Source organism: Molothrus aeneus, chromosome 2 (assembly GCF_037042795.1).
Source record: "Molothrus aeneus isolate 106 chromosome 2, BPBGC_Maene_1.0, whole genome shotgun sequence".
Taxonomy (NCBI): Eukaryota; Metazoa; Chordata; class Aves; order Passeriformes; family Icteridae; genus Molothrus; species Molothrus aeneus.
Window position 1 is genome coordinate 16193511 of NC_089647.1, and position 18980 is coordinate 16212490.

General features: G+C 41.0%; 2 protein-coding genes across 4 annotated transcripts in view; one reads left to right on the forward strand and one right to left on the reverse strand.

Annotated features, from left to right (window-relative positions):
- CMSS1 (cms1 ribosomal small subunit homolog) overlaps window positions 1-18980 on the reverse strand; it is a 227879-nt gene that overhangs the window by 69751 nt on the left and 139148 nt on the right. The window lies entirely within an intron of this gene.
- The window catches only part of FILIP1L (filamin A interacting protein 1 like), a 173795-nt gene that overhangs the window by 36137 nt on the left and 118678 nt on the right, over window positions 1-18980 (forward strand). Inside the window, exon 2 of one of the 2 annotated variants that reach the window (XM_066571987.1) lies at window positions 7073-7309. The gene's annotated coding sequence lies outside the window, so the exon portion shown is untranslated. The remainder of the gene's footprint in view (window positions 1-7072; window positions 7310-18980) is intronic. The other variant, XM_066571988.1, reaches the window with a different exon arrangement.

Genomic DNA, 18980 nt, shown 5'->3' on the forward strand with positions numbered 1-18980 from the left:
CAGCAAACTCCTAAAAGTCTGGTAAAAAATCAATGCAGAGAAAAGAGACTATAATCAGAGTGTCAGGAAAAAGCCCCCAAATGTGGACTGTGACATTGTCTCTCTTATTTGGTCATACAGCACCAAAACAGCCTCTGAGTGGATGTAGCAGACAGTGGCTATTGCCCTGTGTAGTATTCAATAAGGAGAACAGTGTGGAGTTGGATGTATCCAAGCAGAAGAGGATACACATCTAGTCATTATCCTATTTTCAAGCCACAAAGAGTTTGCATTTGTTTGCTTAACCATAATATATCTTTTCTATTAGCAAATGACTATGTATGTATGTATGTATGTTCACAAGTTCTCCACATCTGAGCAAAAATTCAAAGTAGAACCTCCTGCCTAGAATCAAGTAGCAATTACCATCTCCTACAATAAATCTAACTGTAACAGAAATAATCTTACATACTGCACTGGACATTTAAATATTGTCTAGCAAGCAAAAATAAGAGCTAATACATATACTCACCTATACCCCTTCATGTCTTTACTGTGACTAACACAAAAGTCTGATTTACAAGTACTTCATAAATTTGTGAAAACTAACATGGAAACTGTTCTGCAGCTCAGTGACCTGTTGGAACCAAACCAACACAAGTGCTGTGCACACAGTCCTTTCCAGTAACACAAGCCTGTGAGCCACCAAATGAGAAGGGAAAACAGCAAAACAACAGGCATGTTTTTGCATTTAATAACCAGAAACTGTTTGGACTATGCTATAGACTTCGCTATTCTCTACCCTGTTCACTGACTTTCTAAGAGCTACCATTTAAACACCTAGAATAACTTCTCATGAACTACTTAATCCAGCTCCCCAACCTGAAAGTCCTAACAGCTGCTGCTGTTTGAAGCATCCAGAACATTACTTGCATATACTTTGTAAAAATGGCATTTACTAGTAAAAGCAAAGCTTTTAAAGCTTAGGGGAAATAGCCTTGGGGTTTTCCCCTTCTGAGAGCTTAAAGTTTTATGAGTGAACCTAAAGGACTGCCAGACTTCTAAAGTGACAACACATTACAAAAAAATTTCCTATGTGTTTTGCAAATTTGAAGTCAGCCACATTTCACTACTGACATAAGGGTTTTTAATATCAGCTCTAATGAAATATAATTCTCCAATGACATAACTGTGAAGTACAGCATTTTCATTTCACTAGCTGGCAGAGAGGTTTTGGCCTTATTATTATTATTATTTCTTATGCAGAGCCAAAAGTGTTCTAGGCCCTGCACAGACATGCCTGAAGACAAAACCTTTTCCTTGTATCTGCTGTAAACACAGAGACTGCAGCATATTCAGCTTTACAGAACGGTCACGCATTTTCACACAACTGCTATGGCCAAGTCATATGGCAGGACACAGAAATAAGACAAAAATGTAAGAAATAGTTTGCTTTCATCTTCTCTACAGTTTCACTTTCACTGAATCTCTTTGGGTAGGATTGGATAGTTTCTGGTTTGGGAGAATGTCACTGTTAATTGGAAAAAATCCTACAGTCAATGAAGAAATTCCAGCCATCATCATAAAAGCCTGAGGGGAGGGGGGCACAAGCTGAGGGTTAAAATGATAGTCTTATTTTTAAATCTGGTTCTTCCTGAGGTGACAATTCCTCTGCTGCACGAGAGAGGTGTTTATGTTAGAACTGATACGTGCACAGCTCACAACAGTTTCACCACACACCAATAAAAATTAAAAAGCTCCTGTTTGCAAATGATTGCACTGAGAAGAGCTCTGCCTTCCCTAGACCCTGAACATCCAAGAAACAGGGATGACAGAAAAAGCTACACTCATCCCATCAGGGCCTATACCCCCTGATGAACAAGATGAAATCCAAGCATGGAAGACAGCAAGTCAGAAAGAGAGACTTGTCTACTCCAAAGCCCCTGAATAGTTGGTAGGAGCACCTGACATGGCCACTTTGTTTTGGATTTGTCTGGGAACAAGCATAAACAGTAACAATGCTGTACTCACCTCTTCACCTACAGATCCTGCTCAATGTATGTCTCTTCAGGTCTCCATGGTGTTACTTGGGACAGAAATTGCCTCACTTTGGCTGTTGCCTGCATGCTGTGCTTTGGGATGGAGCAGTGACCTGGAATCACCCAGTGCTAGGGGATAGTGACCCTCCAGGGACACCTCCACACACAGATCCTGGTCCAGCTTAAGAAAGAATTTGAAAGGGGTATCTCATGGCATAGCTCACAGTAACAAGTCTAGGCCTGACCTGCTAGAACACACACAGAAGGGATGAGCCATACTGACAGGTACAAAGGGGACACTGCTGTGACAGCATCTCCTAGTGACTGTCATGAGTGGGAGGTGACAGGACACAGTCTCTTTGCCACAGGGCTGAGCACACTCAGCTTGAAAAAGAATAGAAATTCAGTACATTAAATTGAAAGGTGGAGAGAAAAGCCTCCAAAAACATACAGGGCAGGTGGCTGGTGAGAGTTAACAATAAGGTTCATTTGTGGGGTTCATTTGCCAGCTTCTTGTATAAGTCTTGAGATAACACTTTGTTAGATTCATAAAACACAAATGCACTAGATCAGCAGCAATTTCCCCTTTGGACTGGACTCTAATCAGGGTATCTTGGTACCCTTGCCCTCCTTTTGCATTTTTCTGAAATCCCAAAGCACATTTTAATGGGGGTTTGCAGACCCTGAACTGCAGGTTTGAACTCTCAGTGAACCACTGACAGCTGCACATAACTTCCATTTGGGGCTACAGCAGAAGCTGAAAAGAAATCATGTTTGATTTTTCTACTTTGGGGGGCAAGTAAGGCAAGTAAGGAGAACAGTCCACATAATGCATTATGGTGCAGCTTGCAGTGCTGGTGGCTCTTTTGGTGCCTCAGCTCATTTCTGTAAAGATAGCTATGCAGGATGAAGTAAGTGTTATCCTTCAGCTTCTCTAGACTGCTGACAAACATTACACTGGTCTCCAATGCTGATGGAACACAGAAGAGAAAACACAGAGCATGACTTCCCAAAAACGGGCAAAAACTTTGGTCCTCTCTGGAGGACACTCTGGGAAGAGGCAGAGGATAAATGGGGTCAGAACAGCCTTTCCCAGCTCCATGCAACCAAGCACAAATCAACAGCAACAGAGGTGTTACCTCTGAGGGGCTGTGTGAAGCTTGCAGCAGACGGCAGCACAATAGGGGAAAAACTGCAATGCATATCTGCTCTGCACAGCCAAGAGATCAGAGTCAGGACTAACACACTTGCTGGAAGCTTGGCCTCAGAAGGGAGAAAATCAAAACCATGGAAGGGTGGCAGGGTTTGTCCCACTGTAAATGCTGGCATTTATAATGGAGAACAAAGTGTCACCAGATGCCTGTTGCAGACACTCATAGTTTGCTTTTCACAATGTCATGTAATAATACTTTGTACTAAGATTTCATACAGTAGTAGCTCTTTCATTTAAGTAATTACATTTTCTGCTTGTAGGAAATGGTCTCCTTTGACCATACCAAATAAGCTATTGTCCCACCAATCATTTTGCCATAATCAGGTACCAACATTTGTTTTAATGCACTGCCACTTCTTAAGAGCTTTCACCTCTTTATTAAAGGACAATGCAAGCCTAAAACCAACAGAATACTCTTCCCCAAAGACAACATCCCTTTCCTCAAGCACTGAAGCAATAAATGGCCTAGGAAGGAGAAAAAAATAATGAAATAGTTACAAAAATTATCTAAAGCCTCTGTCTATGAACTCAAAAAATGCTATTTTTCACACAGTTCTAGAGCCCTACTATATAAAGTTATGCTAAAGCAGTATTAAATCCTCTACATCTTCCACCCACACAAACAAAGCAGTCCCCTCCTGTCCCTCCACAGCTTCCAGCCTCAAATATCCTGGCGTAAAATGATCAGACAAAATAGGTGACTTATGTTTTTATTGGTTCCTCCAGACTATGACGACATTTCCTAAAACACTGAGCCAGGAAACTATTAATGTCTCTGAAAAAGTGGAAAGGGTCAGGCTATTTTAAAGGATGTGTTTGCTAAGAGGCCTTTGTTATAGATGTATAGGCCACTTAGTATTTGATTAATAATAACAAAAGTATTTCTCATTCCCGTAACATATCTAGCTTGAAGGTATATTGTGAATGTATTTGTTACATTGTGTTACAAATATGTTCTTGTTTTTCTTGTATTATGAAAGCATTACCCCTTTTCACCTTTCTGAGAAATAAAATAAGCAGGTCAATAAGCTTGCCTAAGATTTTGTAAAGTATTAATATCCATTCCAAGATCAGAATTTCCCACAGATCCGTATGTGCTCCTAATCACAGGCTTTTTTTGGAGAGAGAAATGAAAACGGTCTCAGCTTATCACCATTACAATAATGAAAGACCTGGAAGATTTTCTAGATTTATCTCAGCTGTGTTGGCCTGCACTTGGCAGCACAAGTCAGGTCAGGTACTTGCAGGTGGGGTCAGAGATCCCTTTAAAAAGCTCTCTGTGTGTTATATATAAGCACTAAACCAGAGATACCAGTACTCTAACAGGAGCATAGCACAATGCAGCACAGAGAGATCCCACAGAGATTCCTCAAAGCTTTCTAGTTTTCTAGCACATACTTCATGTATATAGCTCTTCATCTTGGCTGCTTTGTCAGTAGGTCTGAGAAATGTCAAGGGGGACACAACAGAGTTGCACAAAAGTAAAAATGCTCCAAAGACATCACCACTTCTTTTATGGCCACACAATCTCACCCACAAACCCAGTTCTGATCCTGGCTGCACAAGAGTAGGTGTGAAGGTCAGCTCCCTAATGCAGGAGTGCAAAGCAGATAGCACCACGTGTTTCACACAGGAGGGCACTGAGGCATCCTAAAAGAAGTACAAGTCACTCTGGTTTTACTGACTAAGGAACTTCACTCTTCTGTCATGTCTCAAACAATCACAGGGGGTGAGACGACAAACGCTGCAGGTAAAAATCCCACTATTTCACAGTGCCACCTCCTGGGCAAGCACGACTGGAAAAACACCCTCATGTGTCCCTTCTCTACTGCAGCATCCAACGTTTTAGTGTCACCTCCCAAGCTCTGGCAGGCCAGGCATTACCTCTGTTCTCAGAAGGCAGGCCATGAATGCACAGAAAGAAGAGGAGATTGTTTACACCTCTCCCCATGAAACGTGAACTGCAGCAATCCCACTCTTGAGTGAGGCTGTATCTGCATAGGCAAGCACCACACAAACCCACAGGATTAAGCTCACTCTGCGTTGCTGGCTAATCACAAATTAGCAATCAGGGCTTCCTTTCAACATCCAAACAGGAAATGGGAGTGGAGGAAGTGAAAGCTCAATAATTTCTTGCATGTTAACTAGTTACATGAGCCACTCCAATAAAAAAGCTTTGCTAAGTGAACTTAAACCTAGCACACAGTCTGTCCCAAAATGGCAAGCATTTATCTTTAAAACCAAGCTGTGCATTTTGGAAAGACAACGCATGCAGACATTTAAATCAGCAAAATTTAATTTCCAGGATAAGAGGACATCAAGCAGTGATCTGGAGGATCCTAGTTTATTATAATCACTAGTGTTGAGACTATAACCCCCAAACCCAAGGTGGTAATCCTGGCATCTCTCTTGAAATTTAGTGAGAAAACAGGATTAGAAGGGAAACATTTTACTTATCACAGACTGTTAAGTCCATAATGGCCTCTGACAAAGGAGCAAGAAAATCAGCCCTAATGTTAGCTCAATTTCTTTCCACTATCTTTTAGGGGTACTGTACTCTTTGGCTGCGCATACCCCATAATATTTACTTGGCCACAAACAGTTAAGTGTCAGGAAAGCTGGGAAATAAAGTCCCTGTAAGACACTGAGAACCCTAAAATGCCTAAAGGAGCACAGGACTTCCAGGCCTCCATGTCAAGCACAGCAAGGAACATCTCTCCATCTTTAGGTTAAGAGATCACAGCCCCTGGCAACTGGGAAAAGCCTGGCCCATAACACAATCCTAATTTGGTGCTATCTTCACAGCAGGAGGAGGAAAAACAATTTTGTTCAACTGTTGAGCAATTCTCAAGAGTTCAAGGCAGATGAAAGGCCAGTTTCTTGGTTGCCTGAAGATATTAAGACAGATTAGGGACAAAAGTAAGATGACTTAAATGGGTGGATGTAGACTGAAGTTTTGAGGGAACAAAACTGCAAGGTAGAATTCCTTGTTTTTTATAGATGTACCCAATTAAAAAGAAAAATCTCTTGGAAGAACTCTGCAATATAGACAGAGATTATTTCAGTGGGCTGTATGAAGAACAGAACAGAAGCAAAGGAATTTGGAAAAGAAACCCTGCTGTCAATATAACCACTACACAATCTCATTATCTCCCAGAGATGCAAGCAAGAACAGACATATAACATAGATAGTTACCATGGCCCACAATAAACTGGCTACAATAAATAAGGACCTAAAATTGCGTGGGTGCATGCTCTGCATTATGAAGTGTGAAAATAAGTTTTTTCCCTACTTTCAGCGGTACAGACATGGGCACTCCTAGTTCTAAGGCAGCATTTACCATGAAATACTGCCAGCCACAAGCTGCCTCAATGTACTTGCTACACTGTGCACATAGCTGGAAATGCAGACCTTGCTGTGGACTCTCATATTGTTCTGAGCAATAAAAAAGGGGAAAAGTCTGTTGTACATGAACATCTGAATTTCCATCCTGGATCCTTCAGACTGCTTTCACAGTCGGCATTCCCTGTTTCCAAGGTGACAGGAGGCAGAGCAGATATTTAATCAGCCTTGGTTTTAGACCATCCATTTGCAAAAACTCTCCAGAAGAGTTTTGAAAGCTGGAAAGCAAGAAGTCTGTAAGGCTGCTCGGTTTGGTGTTTGGGTTTTTGTTTTGTAAGACACAAACATTGGTAGGTACTACATCTGTCACTGGCAACACCAATAACTACTTCTACAGTACGAGTACTGTGACCTGGCACTCCAATACTCGTGGTGTCACCTGTGTCCAAGAATTTATTTCTGTGGTTTATTTATTTATTTATTCCACTTCTTTTTTAGGATGTTTGCATCCAGGGCAGCAATGCCACTTCCTACTACATGATAAAGACCATGAGGACTTTGCAGGACTGCCACCTGCGCCATTGCCAAAATGACGGCATCTGCCAGAACATTCAGGTTTCCAGCCTGTGATGCTCCAGCAGGTTAGCTGATCTTCACTTAACTTCTGTAGTACCAAATGGTTTTCCTTAAGCCAGAGACTTCCAGTTTTCCTTCTCTCTACTTCCAGTGAGAGAGGTAAGAATTTCCACACAAGGTTTCTCTAGTAAGGAGTGCTGATGAACTCATACCTGTTTAACAGCTGTCACTCTATCAAAAATCCACTGTCAAAAAATGGAGGAGGAATATGCTTGACAATGTGAGAGACAACTATGATCTGTGTCCTCCTTGCTCTACATTCATGTAAAATCCAAGGCTCACATGTGCCATTCACTTGAGTGTCTAAAGGAAGGTGTGACCAGTTTCTCTGGATCAGACACCAGGTAGCTGTTAAATAATATTAAGAATGATTTCACCATGAGATGCTTGTACTGGATCTCACCCAAAACCTTTATATATTACATATACTACTGTTTTGCTGCAAATGTGGTCTCAAAGCAAAGTAAGAACTTTGATGAATATATGCATGAGATCATCCAGAGGAGGAGACTGCATGTTTACAGAGGTGTGGAAATACTTGACAAAATAGATTATATTTTTCAGTCTGTATTCCAAAAAAAAAGGTTTTCTTGGACAATGAACTCAGGAGTTTCCTGAGTTTTGTTCATGGAGGGCAACATAATGGGTGGGACATCTGGCTAGGTGCTGCAGGATCAAAAAAAAAGAAAAAGAATCAGTAGGACAGTGCAGAAAAGCCACAATTTGAAAATTTTCCTGAGGGTCACATACTTAGCATCTTTCAGGTTAGTCTCTGGGAACCCCTGACTCAGATGTTGAATTCTTGTGAGGAATATGACTGATCCTTGTGTGGAGTCTTCCTCCTCAAAGACATATTTCCAAAGGTTTTCTTGTTTTGTGATGACTACTGGGCTCTGTGTTACACAAACAGAAGAATGGCAAGGCAAGAGCAGACATGCTAACGTTTCAATTTATATGGTAGCTGTAAATGCTTGTATAAGCTCAAAACAAGTGGTAGTCTTACTGAAGAGGCCTCCAGCTCTAGAAGAAGCTCATATATTTAGTTGGTGGTGGAAGGGAAGGGGCTCTCATTGCTTAAATCTTCAGTAGACTTTTAAAGTTTATTTTCATAGTCTAAAGGCTTGGGAAGGTAATGATAATTTGTCGTATTCTTTAGAATACCACTGTAAATGTGGTCTTGTTATTTGCATGATTTGGTTCCTCTGTACCACAAACATACAAAAATTGGAAATATTTCTGCAATTGAGAGACTGCCTACAGAGGGAAGAGGAAGAGCTGTGGAGATGACTGCTATAAAGATTATCAGCATCCATTTACACCCCTTCAAGTGCAAGTGACAACTGTAAACTGTACCTAAGATTTGAGCACACAACTGTGCCAGCTAATAGTTCACTCATGGAAAAAGATAAAGAAGACTTTTGGTTTGCAGGTGCTCTCCTGCACTGAAATTTTCTGTGCATATTTTCAAAGGCCTCTCATTTCCAGTTGCACACAGATTTACAAAATAAGAGATGTTAGCAACTTGTTCTCCAGTTTGCAGGGATGGCTGAACCTCACTTAACTTCTGGTAAATTAATGGAGAACATCTACCTTACTCCTTTGGTACAAGCAGGTGTAATGGAGAATTCCCTTCTGCCAAAAGAAACTACCTGAGGAACAAACTAGGAGTCTTTCTCAGCAAACTTTCTGACTTTTAATTTAGATGTTATGAGGGGAGAAGCCACCAGTGAAATGGAGAAGCAAACAGATAAAAATCTCTGGAATGTCCTCTCTGCTCAGAGCTCAGGAAAACCCAGTTATGCAGGGAGACCTGGCGTGAGCCCCACGCTCCCCCAAGACGCAAGGGACTCCTTGAGGGTGTGAGAGCTGCAGTCCCAACCAAAATTTTTCTTTTGTCTCTATGAATCTGGCAGACCTGACAATGAACTTCTCAACTTCTGGGCAGGGAGAGCACGTGTTGGGTCACGCACCCATGTCACGCTGGATCACGGGTACTGCCTGTGGCTGGAGGACTGCGTGACAACAAGAAAAGTGTTCTGGCATGGCTGGAGCACCCTTGCTCCAAGGCCTCCTGTCAGTAGCAGGCATGACTGACTGGCAGAGATCTGCCTTAACTAAGTAAACTCCATTTTTCACCTCATCCCACAGGACAGGTGTGGCTGGTTGGGAAATCAAGGCTCACAACCCTGCCTCTGTACAGGGAGGAGGAAGCCCAGCTGCCTCTGTTGCAAACTGGGCACGGTCCAGGTTAAGCTGTGGGGTAACGTGAGGTCAAAGCCTGGTGTGATGATGGTCTGATGTTCACTGCAGGCACTGTGCCAGGAATGGTCAGTGAGTCACACAGCTCTCAGGAAGGTGCCTGGGCCATGTGAAATAGAGACTCAAGAAACACCACTTGCTTTTAGCTGAAGATCAGACAGTGAGGACATAAGGCAAAGTCACACAGCTGCTGTGGAAACAAAGGCTATGCCAGGCAGCAGGTTTTCTAGGAGACAGCCAGCCAAGGAGGCTGCATCTGACCCGTGGTCTTGTTTAAGAAATACAGCCTCGTTGTCTTCAGTTTTTATCTCATTCTGATCATGGGTTAAGCAAGGCACTCAGCCTATTGTTCTTGCTACGGGATAAGTAACTAGCTACATGTAAACAAAGCAATTAAGCTCCATAAGGAACTGTTTGCCCTTCAAAGCCCAACTAAACATTGCATTTTGTTTTGGGAATCCAAATATGGTAAATTTCTGACAGTTAGCTATGACCATGGGATTGTTTCCTGCACAGAAAGGGCTCCTGGAACATGCACATACTGAAAAATCACCTTTCCTTCTCCTTACCCTGACATTAACCATCTAAAGACCCTGCTGTGCTCACTGCTAGCTGTCTTTTGCTGAGTATCACCTTAGCATAACTAATTAATAATAATTTATGATAATTTTTATCACAATTTATGATAAGAATAGAGAGAGAAGCTTCTTAGGCTGGCATAGCTTGTTCTAAAATCCAGCTCTTCAGCTGTAAAACCACCAGGCTCCATCAGCATCCCTCCAGGATAACAACTCTCAGTTGTTAACTCCTTAATGTATTTGGTAGTCAGACAATTCAGTAGGGAGCAGCACAGCACAGAAATACACACCAACTCATTTTTTTCTTATTAGCTGTACTCCTGTTGTACCTAAAAGTCCTAATCAACATCAGACTGTCAACTTGCTGAACAGAACAGCAAGAAGAAAGAAGGAACAGCAGAGGAAGAAAGAATCCCATCCCAAATGTTTTCAAGACCAGAAGAATGGATACTTTAAACCCAACACACACATCCAAATCAAAAAACCCTGACTCTCCCACTGCTACTATGTGTACATGTTCAGCTTTGTAGGCTGTACTTATATATTCATAGAATGTAGTAATGTAGCATAGACAAGGTCAAAAAAGAACCACCAAAATAAAACTAGAAAGGAAACATTACTAAATCCATTTGGGGCTATTAAAAGCAAAAGTAAAAATGCATTCTGGCATAGCACCCATTATAAAGCTCACTTTTATATTTCAAATGAGCAGTTTATTCATTTGCAAAAATTTAACAGATATCTCCAGTTACACACCTGCACTGAAGCTCTCTGCTGTGTCTGTCACTGTGGGACAGAAGCACCTGAGGTGAAGCAGGCACAGGGCTGAGGGAGGAAAACCAGGAGATGGCTGGAAAAGGACATAGTGGGGTGTGTGCTGAGCCCTGTGTCAGAGAGGTCCCAGCACACCAAGGGGAAGGACACAGCCTGGAAGGTGATGGCAGCTTTCTGTTCACAAAGTTCCCACTGGAAATCTGAGAGTTAAAACCATAGCCATGGATCTTCTTATACCCATTAGTCACGCTCTCCCAACAAACTCTGCTATGTGGTATCTCTGCTTACACTGCCTCAGAAACATCCCAACCTCCTGATGAAGTTACTAGATAAATTGTGAGTTTTGAAATACAGATAGACAAAGGTTAAGAAAACAAACTGTCTTACTATTTACTGTGGTGCTGCAACAGGCACGTCTCCACCTCTGATGAAGGGTGAAAAACACCATTTTGTGCAACAGAATGGCAAGGACAACTGCTGGGAGGCTGAAATGGCCTGTTATGGTGGTGTTATCCAACTGACATGTAGCTGTGGGAGAATGGGACACAGGCTGTGCAGGTGCTCTTTCCAGTATATTAACAGAAGCAGCACAACTTACATAAAGGAAAAAAAAAAGGATACCAAAATACTTTAATTTAACTGATTTTATAAATTCTGAGTACCAAAATGGGAGGCAGGACCAGGATGAAAAAGATAAAAATAGCCTTAAATTTCTTCCTGAGATTCACCCACACTCATCAATACTACTGGCTATCAGATTTTCACAATTTACCTTCTCTATTCCTTGCAAATACTTACAGGCACACCTTCAAAACTGCCCATGTAGTCACAGTCATTACTTGTAACAGGAATATGCAAAAAACATTAAATGGAGGCTCTCTAAGCATCCTATGTAGGAGGCAACAGTGCCAGGAACACACGGAAAAACATTCAACTGTTTCTAAATCAAAAGTCCACATCAAGTTCTGTCCCTCAGGTTTCTACTTTTTTGACTACTGAAGGGAATCCTTTATTCAGGAGACAATAAAGACCTAAAGTTGCTTCTTGAGATATACCTTAGGGTGGGATACATTGGGAAGGGATGCAGGCCTAGGGTAGAGCTTCTTTGGAGGCACATAGGGACCTTGAGAGTTTGGGACTTATCCAATGGAAAAATCAAGTTAACCAGAAGAGGCAGAAAGCTGTGAATTGCTGGACTCCAAAGCCAGGGGTGAGGGGGCTAGCCCTGGGACAGACTGTAGGACAGTTGTTTGTTCCTAGTCTCAGTGAAACTGGTGTCTAGGGAAAGATCCAATTCTTCTCACAGCCAACACAGAAACAAGATATGAGGTCTGCAGCTTTCTTATAACAGTGTAATTGCAGTATAAGAATTCTGATTGTGAAGGACTTGAAACTGGGAAGAAAAAGGAAAGCTGCTTCTACATCTATGTAGTCACTAGGTATGCCAAAGCTCAAGCTTTCATCAAATGGACACAACTACTTTCAGCAGGTTCTACTTGTCCTTTGGACAGTTCAGCATCCATCCTTTCCAATACAACATTTCAGAGGAAAATATTGCAGGAGTGCAGGTCAAGATGTACTCTTCAAAATCTACAGAGTACTACAAGCATTACGTTTACCCTTATTCCTTACTTAAACATGGTGTTTCTCTGCCTCCTCTAACCTCTGCACCTTATTTTATTCTTGGATCCATTAACTGTATGCTTGGCTCTTTCTGTTCTGCCTTCATTCTCTCTGTTTTTTTTTTTTTTCTTTTCTCTAAAACAGTCTTTCTTTCTTGCATGCTATTTCTGCACAACTAAAAATCGTACATTAATCTGATTTCACATGTGTAGCACAGTTGCTTTTACTTTTGTATTCCCCATATTTTTCCTTCCATTAATACTGCCTACAAGCCCTCTGGAACAAGGCCTATTCAAATTTGAACTGTGTCTAAGCAAAGCAGCTTCCAGAAGATCTTGACTGGCCCCTCAGTATGCCCTGGACAATGGCACATAACAACACTGGCTGTTGACTCCTTACACAGCCACCACCCTAGTCCACCTTAGGATTTGAAATTTAGGCCAACACATTAATACTGTGTCATCCCCCAGTACAGTACCTGAGGCGATTTTCTTCAAGGTCACTTTGCCAACAACTCTTAAGGTGGTTGAAGAGCTCTACCTCAGAACCCAGGCAACAAAAAACCCTGCTGCATCAGGGAAAACTTCCATGGTACAGAGCAAAAGGCCTCTACCTTCCCTCCCTAAGAAACATAAGGCACAGTGCCTACCCTGCCCTCGCCTCTGCAGATCAGAGGGCTTGGGAAGCTCTTGCATCCCATAGTGTGGAGCATGGCAGTAAAACCCAGAAAGATCATTCAATCAAGGTAGGACCTGGGCATCCCATTTCTCATGGCACCATCCTCAAAATATACAACTGCTACCAAATATTAACACTATAAATTTCCCACTGAACCCAAAACGCTCTTGACAAATATCCAAAAGAAAAAGAATAAAAATATTTATATCTTTAAATATGCTGTCTGGGTAAACAAGATTGTAGGTGGGCTTCTGTTATGTCCTGTTTCCCCATGTGCAGGCTGAAGCAGGCATAAATGGGCTGCGCTCATGGCCCATGGGCTGCCCTTCCCACCCCTCTGCCTGGCAGGAGCAGAGCAAGGCCTGATCACAAGGATGGTGCCTGCTGATGCTTAGAAGGTGATGACCCTTGAGCACTCTACAGATGCTGAGCTTCTCAGCCAGCTGAAATAAATAATTTCCACACTGTGTGAACATGGCTACAGGTACATCTGTCAACTTTTCTTCAGGTCCTGAGTGCCTGATAGACCCTATTTGTAGTTACAGAATAATGCCTTTCTGCATCCTCCAGAAGTTATGATCCTTCAGAATTTTTTGTGGGGTCAATTTACTGTCAGATAATTATCTAAAATTTACATGAAAAAGAAAATCATGACCAAAAATGGTCCTCTCCAGCTCTCACTGCACACATTTCGAAGTCCATCTGTCCATTCCATTGCCACCAGTCACCTTCCCCATCACAATGCCTGTGTGCTAGAATTCATTGTGACATTAATGTGACAAACCTAATCATCCATTGCATTAATACTTATTACATTATGTTGCTTTTGGCCATAACTATCATTCATACATAGAGGCATGTGCCTTTTATAACTCAACATCTTTGGAACATATTAGTTTTTCAGTGTACTTTTTATACTGAAAAAGATCTTTAAGCCTTCATATATCCTACCTACCTGTAGTAACAGCCTTCAAAACTCTTCAAGATGACAACTGAAAATCTGTAACCTGTAAAGAGCTGGCAACATTTCAATCCCATGCAGAAAGTAACTTCTATGCTTTAATGCTGGTAAGCAAACACAGGAAATAAACATCCAAATAAAGATATCTGAGGGACTTTTTCAGTTAGCACCTTAAAAAATACAATGTTTTAATGTAAGTAGAATTCAAATAGTTAAAAATAATTTTATGCCTGAAGTTGAGTACAGGAGCTACATTTCAGGTAAGCACCTGAATTCCTGACTTATCCTAGACTGAAGGTCTGACACATCCATTCAGCAGGTCTGATTTCCAATGACATCTCTGTATTTCCAGCCCAAGTATATACTGATATATCACTCTAGAGTAAAGAGGGAAAAACCTTTTCAAAGCTTCTGACATCTGAAGTGTTTCTGAAATATGGATTTGCTACTCTAGTCAGAGCACCTCAGATGCACTTATTCTGCAAATTTCTTTTATAAACCACGCCAATAAGAGGAGACAACTTGTAATCTACTGAACTGTCAGTAAAAGAACCAACAATAAAAATCAGTCAAGTGCTACTGTCTACCCAGTTTTTCTGGTTAATTCTGTTGGTTTTATCATCACTGTGTTTTCTCTCCTTCCTCAGTGCCTGAGAGAACAAGCACATAAAGTATTTGCCTATTTAGCCAGGCAAACACAGCAATGGCAGAGAATATGCTTGGACATTGTCTGAACTATTATAGAGAGAAAAAATGGATTCTTTTTCTCTTGAGTAGTCACAGTCATTACTTGTAACAGGAATATGCAAAAAACATTAAAGTGGATGTATGAACTCTTACTTGATGATATGCTGTAGTCCATTTCATCTGAGGAAGTGCTGTTACAGGGAATACTAGTGAGAGAATTTTGATATGGGCCACAGAACTGGCTAACACCAGTTTCACTGCTCAGAGTAGCATATTTTTCCTATTATGTAATGCTTATTGGAGGTATTATAATGATACATAGCTGAAAGCCATCAGTAAAAGCTTTCACAAGGGACCATGCAGAGAAAACTGATACAACGATAAAGAGACAGCACTTGATTGTTTTTCCTTATATTCTTTTGTACCTTTTGGTGGCTGTTAAATCAGTATGTTCTGATCAGATCTCTTAACCTCACCTGCCACCTTTATGATACCATTTGTCAGACCAAATTTAGAAAACAGCTGCTGGGAGAAGGCTGCTGTCTCATCACTTGTGGAAGGTCACTAAATAGGAGGCAGCAGGAGGGAGGTCTCTGTCAGGTCACTTCACATCATTACAAGCTGTACAAGCTCCAGCTTTTCCAGGATGATTTCTTTCAGCACATGCAGATGCCAAAATGGTTAGAAAACAGACTAACTATTTGGGGCAATTAGGGGGAAACCTCTCAAAATATGAAACCATATTAGGTGGCCTTTTATTGACTATGCCTAATTTAAAGTTTATATGCCGTCAGGGCAGACTTGCAGAAATCCTCATGAATGCAATGTAATCAAGCTTTTATTAAAACTAGACAGACATTTTCACCACCAAAGACAGGATTTCATTAGGAACCTTTCTCTGGTTACTCTGTTGAACTTTCTACATTTACAGAACCCTGTGAAAATTACATCTTTAAGATTTAAGACTGAATTAACTGATATTTTCCAGGGTGTTATTTATCACCAAGAAAAAGTACACTAATTGGGATAGTTTAAGGTATTCAGATCTTATGTCTTTTCTTTTGAGAAACTTCAACTGTGCTGGTGAGAAGCAGATGAAAAAGAACTGCTTCCAGTCTCAATCTCAGCTATTGAACAACCATTTTATTATTAAAAGGAATAAAATGCAAAGCAAATGAAAGTTCAGAAAGTAAACAACTTAATGTCTTAAAATCCTTCTTTCACCAATAGACCACAAAGGTCTAAGAATCCACACCAAATGGAATTTAATACAATAAACAGGGTGGAATCATTATAAAAAATTCATGTGAAATTAAATGACTGAGCACTACGTCAAAGCAGCTGGCTATACAGTTACTCCACCAGTTTATTCATAATCCCATTTCTTGACCAAATACTCTAAAGTCAATACAATATAATTATGAAATGCTGAATTGCATGCAGAAGTCTGCCTATAAGTTCTTTAAAATACCACAGTGAAAGGATGCATATCCTAACCTCACTGGGTAAAGTATAATTTTGGAACCCCCTATAATTCCAGGATGAAATCACCACAAATGGTCTAAAAATGCAGTATTTTAAAATCTAGTATCTCCTATTTCGGAAAAAAAAAAACAAAAAACAAACCAAACTTGCATCTTACAAAGGGAGAGTGAAAGGCATCTCAAGTATGTTTATCCATAAAAAAAGACTGTAACCTAACAAAGAAAAAAAAATCTCCCAGCTGCTTAAAGCAAAGAAAACACTCAGTTAAAAGTCCCAGTCCATTTTGGCATCTGGTCTCTCTTGACAGTGCAGATGCAGACAGAGAGTACAAGGTGTAGGATGAAATAATGCCACACTGTCCCATACAGTGGAAAAGGGATAAGACCTAGAACTATTTGCTGATAGCAAGCCCATTAACTCATTGGTTTCACATGATTCCTCCCCTTCACTTGCTTCTTTGGTGCCTTCTGGGCCACTAGAAAGGCAAGTTCCTTCAAGCAGAGATCTCAGTAAGGTCATGCCAAACATCAAAGGCACCAACAAAGATGACACACAAACAAATATGTGAAGGACATAAAAGAAGGCGAGGCTGGAGCAGCTGTCAGAATAAAGGAAGTAAGACTGAGGCTGAGCAGACAATAAGAGATCAGAGGAAGAAATGCTGGCAGATTAGCATCAAGCTGAGCAGTGAAAGCAAAAAAGGAAAATTGGTTATTGCTCTCCCCTGGAACAGAAAAGCAGCCAAGCTAAAGAGGAAGAACTTGGTGAAAGAACACAACTGTCACTATAACATTAGCCTTGCCAAACCTTAAAGTCCTTTAAAACAGGCAAAATCAATGTCTAAGACAACAAATGAACAGGAAGCACACTCTATTTATCTGGCAGCCAATACTGAGAAAGCATGCAGGATGAAATGACAGAATTTTGTCCTCATATGAATGCAATCGGAGAAGCTGGAAAGGAGGAAAAAGCTGAAGATGTTGCAAGCACAAGGGAAGAGAATGCAGAGCTCCAGTTGCATGTAAGCAAGCGACACAGCTCCAAAGACATGTCTAGACACACTGCAATAGCTCTTGGAGGGTCAGGTATGGGAGCAGCCCAGCTGTGACTACAGAACATAAAGCAGTTTATTAGCTCATATACCAACCTTGTTAGTAATCGACCTGGTGAGAGCGACGCTCTCAAAGTAGCAAAAATGTGGTGTAGCAGTATGGGGAACTTGATGCTGTGGGGGATAAGTGAGACCCTCCATTCCTATGTGAGGTTTTTGGAAACAGCTTCCAGTTGGGAAAAATTTGGAGACTACATCTCTTGGATTCAGTCCTTGAAGTTTGACAACAGCAGTTTTGGCTGCAAAGGATTCTGGAGTTGCTGAAAACAAGGAAAACAGCAACTCTGAGCTACAAAATCATTCACTGATTTTCTAATTTGTCAGTCAGAAACAAAATAGAACTCAGGCCTCCAACCCAAAACCCTTGTCATAGTTACTGAAACACCTATTTTTAGTCAGGTAAAATTTATATCCACACAACAATAAGACAGGATTGTGATTTGAAGTCAAATTAGTACCATAATGAATTTTGGATCAAAGAACTTGAGTCCTGAAGTCATCTCTTCTGTCAGTTCACTCAGTCCTCCAAGCAGCTACACAATGCCTAACACTGTGGGTTTGGGTGCATGGAAAGCCATTCACTGGAGCTTGTCCAGCTTCAGCTCAAGTACAAGACCAAATCTTTTCATAACAGTAACTACTTCAACAAATTTGGGATGGACATTAACTCCAACAAAGCCATGAAATAGCCGTATTTATATGAAGGCCCTGATTAATGTCTTACCGTGTCCAAGTGCTTTAATAAAGTCAGGAATTGAGTATGTGGACCTTCACATTTGGGTAAATGATGACTGTGTATAAAATGGAGTTTGCATCCCATCTGCCCTACAAACTAAAACAATGTGGTCAGCCGGTACTGATTCTTGCTGTGTTTGTAGTTTATGTAAATCCAATCTACCTTAAGACTGAGAGGAGATAGAATCCAGCCGAAGAGAAAAGAGTATAGATGTAGACAGGAGAACTAAAGATCCTCACACAACAGAGATACAACCTGTGCCATGGAAGCCTGGAGAGAATTCATCAGTCAGCCTGCCTAAGGCTTCTGGGCATGAGCAACATTTTAATGTTACTTCACCCACACTCTAAGCTGTTACAGAGACATCCTCAGAGCTACTGGAAGACAAAACTGATGGAAGGATGAATCGTGACTCTGTATGGGCAGTGTCACAGAGCTGGTAGAAGGCTGAACCATGACTTCAATTTCACCCTCAACTCCTGTCCAACCTATGCACCTTAACAAAAAGGCAAACCCCTATATTAGAAGCACAAGCAATTCTTCAAGAGATACTCAGACCACGGTCTGAGATCCATCTGTTCTGTGAGGAAGAAAGGGAGGGAATGAAATAATCAGCCTTAGGGCACACTCCAGTATTTCTTCCATGACTTTTGTACATGAAGTCTTGAAACTTTCTATTGTCTCAGGACTCCAGGAAGTTTCCATCATTTAAAAAGGAAAAAAAAAAAATCAGCAGTCCATGATGAGAATTATTTGGGTCCATAGGTGTTTGTGTTTTAACATATAATTAAAATGTTGAACTGAAGTGAATTAAAAAAAACATTCTGTGAATACTGTGGTGCATAGGCAAATATGAAATATATTGGTGAATCTTATTT